The sequence below is a fragment of the Grammomys surdaster genome, unplaced genomic scaffold, assembly GCF_004785775.1.
Source record: "Grammomys surdaster isolate TR1022 unplaced genomic scaffold, NIH_TR_1.0 325, whole genome shotgun sequence".
NCBI lineage: Eukaryota > Metazoa > Chordata > Mammalia > Rodentia > Muridae > Grammomys > Grammomys surdaster.
Window position 1 is genome coordinate 5,577,704 of NW_021604744.1, and position 8,574 is coordinate 5,586,277.

Consider the following 8,574-nt stretch of genomic DNA (forward strand, 5'->3'; position numbering starts at 1 on the left):
AGGCATCTAGGATTGGCTGATTATAGGTCTCTCTGGTGACATCCGCTTTTGTCTTTGTTGGGTATGTGTATTGTTCCATGGTTTCTTCTTCCTCCCTGGACTTTAAAAGAGTATGGTGGCTGTGTGCTGCCTGGTAGAAAAATTTCTGTGGATCTGATTCCCTGGTCTGCTTGGCTAGTGTATTCGAAGGGTATTATTGTTGGAAGTGTAGTCTGGGATAGTGGGATGATTTGTGGAAAGGAAGTTTGGAGAAGATCTTGCAGATCCATAGGGCTTATGGCCAGCGAAGAAAGGGGTACTGCAACAGGTTTTTAGCTAAAGAACTGGAGATGAGACTGGAGGGATTAGACCAAGCATGGCAGGAGAAATGAGAGTCTGCCACCAGCTACTTGTTCATCTGGCAGGAGTAGTCTATGGGTTTTCAGGGATGCCTTCTATGGTTAAAGTTCCTACAAAGAAATGAAACTTGGGAGGGAAGTTAGAAGTGGACTATCTGTTGCATCCATATGAGATGGGAACAGACAGGCAGAAAAGGCTTCCTCAGATATTCTTCCATTGAGTGAGGGATGTGACTAAGGAATTGGGTATGTGGGAATCGGAGGTTATATTTATCTTACATACAAACACAGACACACACACACTCACAAACACACACACACACTCACAAACACACACACCTCTCTGAATTAACTAAGCAAGGATCACAAGAGTTCATCGAGACTGAAACTCAAGAAGAGGGCATACGTGGGTCGAGTCCAGGCCTTCTGCATCTTTGTTTGGCTATTAGCTTAATATTTTTATGGGACATTGAACAAGTGAGTCACTGACTCTTGTGCCTGTTCAAGGAACCCTTTATCTCCTGTTGGGTTAGTGTGTTCAAATTCAGTATCATAACTTTTACTTTTATCTCACTATATTTTATTTTGTCACATTTAGAAGCTCATTCTTTGAAGTCTGTTCTATTCTCATAAGAGGCAGAAAGGGATGAATCAGGAAGGTAGAAGAGGTGGGGAGGAACTTGAAGGAAGGTAGGGCAAGCTATAATCAGGATATGTGGTATGAGAAAAGAATCGATTTTCAACAAAAGAAAAATATCCTACCAACTGCCAACAAAGATCTATTATTACTTCACAATTTGTGTATGTTGTTGTTTTTCTCTTCATTTTCTTTCCCACCCTAGACATCAGTGAATATCTGACCTAATCATTACTTATGCAGGCAACTCGAAATGTTTTGTAATTGTAAATAGCAAAAGGGTTTTGACCATTACTGGAAATATCTCCATTTTTAATATATAGGTATATGGAGATAGGTATATGGAGAATTACTGGGATGATGTTATATAATAAGAAGATTTTATGAAAATTAATACAAGGAGTAGGTATGTTGATGAACAACTTAGTACAGAGAATAAAACAAGGAATGTACAAACAATGTAGTGAACTTTAAAGGCATTGAAATAAAATGCATTTAAAAAGACAAAAGAAGATGCAGTGGTCTCCTGCAGTCATAGAGTGTCTGAATTAATACTTAGAAATGACTGTACTACTGAAAGTCATCTATATAAATTCAATGCCATTCACATCAAACTCCCAATGATAACCTTCACTGAACTTGAATTACTTTCATTATTTGATAGCATTTTTCAAACTTTAAGATGTTAGGTTAAGTAATACTAAGCAGAGATGATTAATTCCAACTATTGGAGACAATTACTCAGCAGTCTTGTCAAACTGTGTTTTATGTTGGTGAGTCTTCACTACATGGCCAGAGCTTAGGAGTCTCCTGGTATAGTTTAAGATTTGAGAAAAGATTGGCTAATTCTTCTTTGTTAATAAGTCTTTCCTTTGAAAATAGTATTTATCTGTTTTGTTGTTAATGCTGTTTTTGGTTTTGGTGTTTTACTCTTCAATTGTAAAGACAAGAATTCCACTGATATTTAATGATTTAAGTTGCTGACATTGTCTTCCCCTAGATCATTGGCAGGGTGGCAGTTGTGTCTCATGTGCCTCAGTAAGTGGCAGAGAAGAGAGAGGCTATGTGTAAGCTCAGTGTTGTGGTCTGAGAACATCTGAATGATGAAGAGTATAACACAGGACTGAAGGAGCTGAAGGGGTTCTCAACCCCATAGGAAGAACAACAATATTAATCAAACAGACCACCTGCCGGAGTTCCCAGGGACTAAACCAGCAACCAAAAAGTACACATGGAGGGACTTATGGCTCCAGCTACATATGTAACAGAAGATGCTCTTATGGGGAATCAATAGGACAGGCCCTTGGATCTGTGAAGGTTCCCCCTACACATTCCCAGTGTAGGGGAATGCCACGGAGGGTAGGCTGGAGTGGGTGGGTAGGTGCAGAACACCCTCACAGAAGGAGACACAGTATACATGGATTTTGTGGTGGGTTGGAAAAAAGGAATGGGGATAATATTTGAAATGTAAATTTAGGAAGTATCTAAGAGGGAAAAAAGAATCTAAAACACCCTGTAAAAAGCAATCCTGAAATGACCTTATTCTTTGTAGGTCTAGATTGGAATCAGTGGCAGGAAGCAAGCTGGGGACAAGACAACCCTGCCTGTTACAATGGACCATGGTTAGAAATGAGCCTTAGACAGAAAACTTCTCAATGGGGCAACATAGATAGGTTCAGGCAAGGAGAAATCGGGAGACAACCATCAGTTCAGAGCCAGGCATCCCAGACAGAGTTGTAGCCTGAGATGATCATCAGTCTGGCTGAAGGTCCAGCGAAAGACCCAAAGGAGGACCCAGCTCAAGAGGAATACCAGAGGCCTGACAATATTACTGAGGTTACAGAGTGCTCACAAAAAGGGTTGTATTATGACTGCCCTCTGAAAGAACAAACAAGCACCTGAAAGTGTCAGTTGCAGATATTTACACTCAACCAGTGAACAGAAGCTGCTGACCACTGTAGTTGACTTAGTGAAAAGCTGGAAGAAGCTGAGGAGTAGGGTGACCATATAGGAAGACCAGGAGTCTCAAATAACCTGGACCCCATAGATCTCTCAGATATGCGAATCAGCCAGCATAAACAAGCTCATAAGAGGCCCCCTACACATGTACAAAAGAGGACTGCCAGGTCTGGATTCAGTCATAAAAGGTGCACCTAACCCTCAAAGGACCCCAAGGAATGGGAAGGTTTGATGGAGTAGGGATTGGGGGGAGGTTGGGGATCATTTCAGGGAGACAGATGTGGAGCAGGACAATATGTTGAACAATCAAAGGGTGAACATGAAGAGAGATAAAATCTGGAGTGTAAAAGAAAGATAAAATTTAAAAAAAGGGTCAAGAGTTGCAGATCAACTTTTAATTCACAAGAAATAAATTTTAAAAAACAAGTTTTAATATGAAGGTTAATATAAACTGTGAAAATCATTAACAAGAACATGTAATATCCCAATAATATAACAAAAATCAAAATCATGCAAAACAGAAATTTCAACCAAAACTCAAGTTATTCTGTTGAAAATGGGTAAACCTCTAAACAGGGAATTCTCAATAGAAGATTCTCAAGTGTCTGAAAATTAATTTGTAGGATACTTTTTCTGCTCTCTTCAATCAGATACTCTTTTCCACACCCCAACGTTTGGATGCAGACTTTATGTTTGATAAAAATTTTTTCCATCACACTTGATTGGTTAGTAAAACAATTGATCAGTGTATTTACTGGACAGAACAGAATAGAGTTGGAGGTCCAAAATCAGTCTGGGAGTGGATTGATGTTTCAGGTGTCCCAGAAGACATGGGGGTGTAAGAGAGAAGGACTTCTAGGAGGAGAATATTGTAGAGAAGCCACATGAATAGAAATGGGAGAATTTCTATGAGATCATGATGAGACAGCAGCTATAGACCAGAGTGAGCATGTAATTGGCAATTTAAGTATTAACAGTTTCGTTGAGTGACAGTAAGACAGATGTTATTATGGTATTAATTCTTGCAGGTTGTTACGAAGAAATACCAGGTCTCTAGGTCTTTTTATTAGTTTTTTAAAAAAATATTTTTAATTTTTTATTAGATATTTTCTTTATTAACATTTCTAATGTTTTTAATTTCCAGGTCTCCCTTTCAGAAACCCCCATTTCAACCCACCTCCCTCTCACTCTATGAGGGTGCTCCACCACCCACCCATCCACTTCAGTCTTCCCTCTCTTGAATTCCCTTACACTGTGGCATCAAACATCCCAGGCCCCAGGGACTTCTCCTCCCAATTATGACCAACAATGCCATCCTCTGTTACATATGTGGCCAGAGCCACGGATCCCTCCATGTGTATCATTTGATTGGTCTTCCCGTGTCTGGGAGCTCCATGGAGTCCAGCCAGTTGACACTGTTGCTCCCTCCATTGGGCTACAAACACCCTCAGTTGCTTCAGTCCCTTCTCCAATACCTCCACCTGGGAACCAGCACTCAGTTCAATGGTTTACTGAGAGCAACCACTTCAGGATTTGTCAGGCTCTGGCAGAGCCTCTCAGGAGACATCTATATCAGGCCTCTGTCAGCAAGCACTTCCCAGCATCCACAATAGTGTCCAGGTATAAGGAATAGATCACCAGGTATAGCAGTGACTGAATGGTCTCACCTTCAGTCTGGGCTCCACAAGTTGTCTCCGTATTTCCTCATGTGAGTACTTTGATCACCCTCCTAAGTAGCAATGAGATATACACATTTTGATATTCCTTCTTCTTGGGCTTCATATCGTCTGAGTATTGAATCTGAGAGAGAAAATGGATTAGAACTGACATAAAAATCCTCTTCAGTTATTTGGAAACAAAGGCCATAGACCACCCCCTCAAATATTTAATTCTACAGACACACCACTCTGAGGTTAAATGGCTAGTTCAGAGTGATTCCCTATCAGATGTCCTGTGTATGAACTATTTACATTATAATTCCTAACAGTAGCAAAATTACAGCTAAGAAGTAAGAGTAAAACAATTTTAAAGTTGGGAGTTACCACAACATAAGAAACTATATTAAATAAATGGTCACAGCATTAGGAAAGTTGAGAGACAGAGATTTAGAATGTCTTGTGGTTTTTATTGCGTGGAAGAAGTTAAGTATATTTAATCAGCTGAGCAGGGACAAGTGGAGATGTGATGGAGAAGGAGGCTCATGCAAGTGGTGAGGTGGAGCGGAGACAGCTAGAATTGGGGAACCATTTGGGGGAGTGTAAACCTAACACAGTGGAAATGTTCTGGAAAGTGTGATGGTGTTCCTAATGAGGAGTTTTATTATTGGGGAATACAGTGTCTCAACTGGTCATCTCCTCTAGTCATGAAAAGCTTCCAGTGGGAGAACTTATTTGCATTTATTTGAGTTTTTGGCATAGGGTCCCATGGAGATCATCGAATACATCAGGATGGTGGTGAGACAAAGGGATGCTATCTGCAAACTGACAGTGGACCCATCACTGATGACAATAACCATACAATTCACTGAACATGGAGAAGTCAGCTGGTGCCTATATAGAGGCTTTTACCCAAATTCTGTTTTTTTTTTTGTTTGTTTTTGTTTTTGTTTTGTAAGGGATGATACTCTGCACACCCTGAAAAGAGAAACAGACAATTCACCAACAAAATCTTTGACCTAAAGTATGTTTTGCCTATTCAATCTGTCTATGCTAGGGCAATGGTGACCCAAAATTTTGGAGAGTAGCCAACCAATGACTGTTTAGACTTATAGCCTATTCTATGAGATCGAACCCATTTCTAACAGTACTCAGGGAACTAAGAATCAGAGACTAGGTAGCCTAGAGACCTAGAGTAGAAGAAAACATTGATGATCTTTAAAAAAAAAAACTCAAATAGTTTCTAAAGAAATTCAGTTGTGATTAAACATCAGGGTCCTATCTATTCATCGTCAGAAGAGTTCCTTTATCAGCAGATGTGAACAGAAGCACAGACCCACAACCAGATAGTTTGCAGAGATTTTCTCTAAATTGGAGTTCTTATCACTTCCTTCTACTCAGAGCTCAGGGATTATAGCAAGGCTTCTCAGGTCCTATTGGAGTTTTACTAATAATGACACAGAGACATCTATATAGTTTAATGCTGTTGGCTTTTTGCTGGGGCAATGTCTCAGCTAGCCCTCTCTACTTAACCCAACTTCTTCCCTGATGTTTCCCTACCACTGATCCTCTCTCCATGGCTCTCACTGTTTCCCTCCATGCTTCAGTCACCTCCATTAGATACTCCTGTAGAACAGGAGGCACAATGATGATAAAAGGAGACAAAGGACACCTGGGGAACTAGGCTCTCTGAACTAACTAAACAATGGCCATAGGAACTCATCCAGACTGAAACTCAAGTACCAGGGCAACATGGGGCTACACCAGATATTCTAAAGCTTTGTTTTAGCTATTAGCTTAATATTTTTATGGGACACTTAACAAGTGGTTCACTGACACTTGTACCTGTTCTAGAAACCCTTTAATCTCCTGTTGGGTTAGTGTGTTCAACTTCAGTATCATAACTTTTACTTCATCTTACTATAATTTATTTTGTCACATTTGGAAGCTCGTTCTTTGAAGTCTGTTCTTTTCTCATAGAGGCAGAAAGGGATGGGTCAGGAAGGTAAAGGAGGTGGGGAGGAAATGATAAGAGGAAGGTAGGGCAAGCTGAATTAAGATATGTGGTATAAGAAAAGAATTGATTTTCAACAAAAGAAAAATATCCTACCAACTGCCAACAAAGATCTATAATTACTTCACAAGTTGTGTAAGTTGTTGTTTTTCTCTTCATTTTCTTCCCCACACTAGTCGTCAGTGAATATCTGACCTAATCATTACTTATGCAGGCAAATTGAAATGTTTCAGTATTGTGGGAACCAAAAGGATTTTGACCATTACTGGAAATTACTCCATTTTAAATAGATAGGTATATGGAGAATTACTGGGATGATATTATATAACGAGTAAGAATTTTATGAAAATTAATACAAACTAAGGAGTGGGTATGTTGAAGATCAACCTAGTAGTGAGAATAAAACAAGGAATGTACATCCACTATAGTGAACTTTAAAGGCACTGAAATAAAATATATTTAAGAAGACAAAAGAAGATGGAGTGATCTCCTGCAGTCATAGTGTCTGAATTAATACTTTCAAATGATTATAATATTGAAAGTGATCAATACAAATTCAATACCATCCACATCAAATTTCCAATGATATTCTTCACAGAATTTGAATTACTTTCATTATTTGAAAACATTCTTCAAACTTTAAGATGTTAGGTTATGTAATAATAAGCGGTATTGATTATTTCCTACTATTGGAGACAATTGCTTGGCAGTCTTGTCAAACAATGTTTTATGTTGATGAGTCTTCACTACATGGCCAGAGCTTAGGAATCTCCTGGTCTAGTTCAAGATTTGATAAAAGATTGGCTAATTCTTATTTGGTAATAAGTCTTTCCTTTGAAAATAGTATTGATTTATTTTGTTGTTGTTCTTGGTGGTGGTGGTGGTGGTGGTGGGGGGGTGGTTTTGGAGTTTTACTGTTAAATCCTACAGACCAGAATTCCATTGACATTTAATGATTCAAATCATTGATATTGTCTTCCCCTAGATCATTGGCTGGTGGTAGTTGTGTCTCATGTGCCTCAGTAGGTGTCAGAGAACAGAGAGGGTATATCTAAGCTCAGTGTTGTGGACTGAGATCATCTGAAGAATGAAGAGTATAACACAGGACTGAAAGAGCTGAAGGGATTCTCAACCCCATAGGAAGAACAACAATATTAATCAACCAGACCCACTAACCCCAGATATTCCAGGGACTAAACCAGCAACCAAAAAGTACACATGGAGGGACTCATGGCTCCAGCTACATATGTAGCAGAAGATTCTCTTGTGGGAAAATCAATAGGGGAGGCCCTTGGTCCTGTGAAGGCTCCATATACCAGTGTAGGGCAATGCCAGGGAAGGGAGGCTGCAGTGAGTGGGTAGGTAGGGAACAGCCTCACAGAAGCAGGAGTAGGAGACATGGTAAATAGGGATTTCGGGGTGGGTGGGAAAACTGGAATGGGGATAATATTTCAAATGTAAAATAGGAATGTATCTAAGGAGAGGGAGAAACAAAAACACATTATAAAAAGTGATCCTGAAATGACCTAGTCCTGTGTATGTCTAGATTGGATTCAGTGGTGAGAAGCAAGCTGGAAACAAGTCACCCTGCCTGTGACAGTGGACCATGGTTAGAAATGAGCCTTAGACAGAAAACTTCTGAATGGGGCAACATAGGCAGGTGCAGGCAAGGATAAATCAGGAGAGAGCCACCAGTCCAGAGACAGGCAGCCTAGACAGAGTTGTAGCCTGAGATGATGATCAGTCCAGCAACAGACCCAAAGGGGGCTCCAGATGAAGAGGGGAACCCGAGGAAAGACACTATTACTGAGGGTATAGAGTGCTCACAAGAAAGGGTTGTATCACGACTGCCCTCTGAAAGACCAAACAAGCACCCTGAAGTATCAGTTATAGATATTTACACTCAACCAGTGAACAGAAGCTGCTGACCACTGTAGTTGACTTAGTGAAAAGGTGGAAGAAGCTGAGGAG

The 8,574-nt window shown here is 40.0% G+C and overlaps 2 non-coding genes across 2 annotated transcripts; both read left to right on the plus strand.

Moving 5' to 3' along the window:
* The first annotated feature begins 1,964 nt into the window (after window positions 1-1,964).
* Window positions 1,965-2,095, plus strand: LOC114630062. Its single transcript, XR_003712761.1, has one exon. It is a non-coding gene; the product is annotated as a small nucleolar RNA SNORA17 (small nucleolar RNA).
* Window positions 2,096-7,577: 5,482 nt separating this feature from the next.
* On the plus strand, window positions 7,578-7,707 carry LOC114630064. The gene has a single exon (XR_003712763.1). It is a non-coding gene; the product is annotated as a small nucleolar RNA SNORA17 (small nucleolar RNA).
* The last annotated feature ends 867 nt before the right edge of the window (window positions 7,708-8,574 follow it).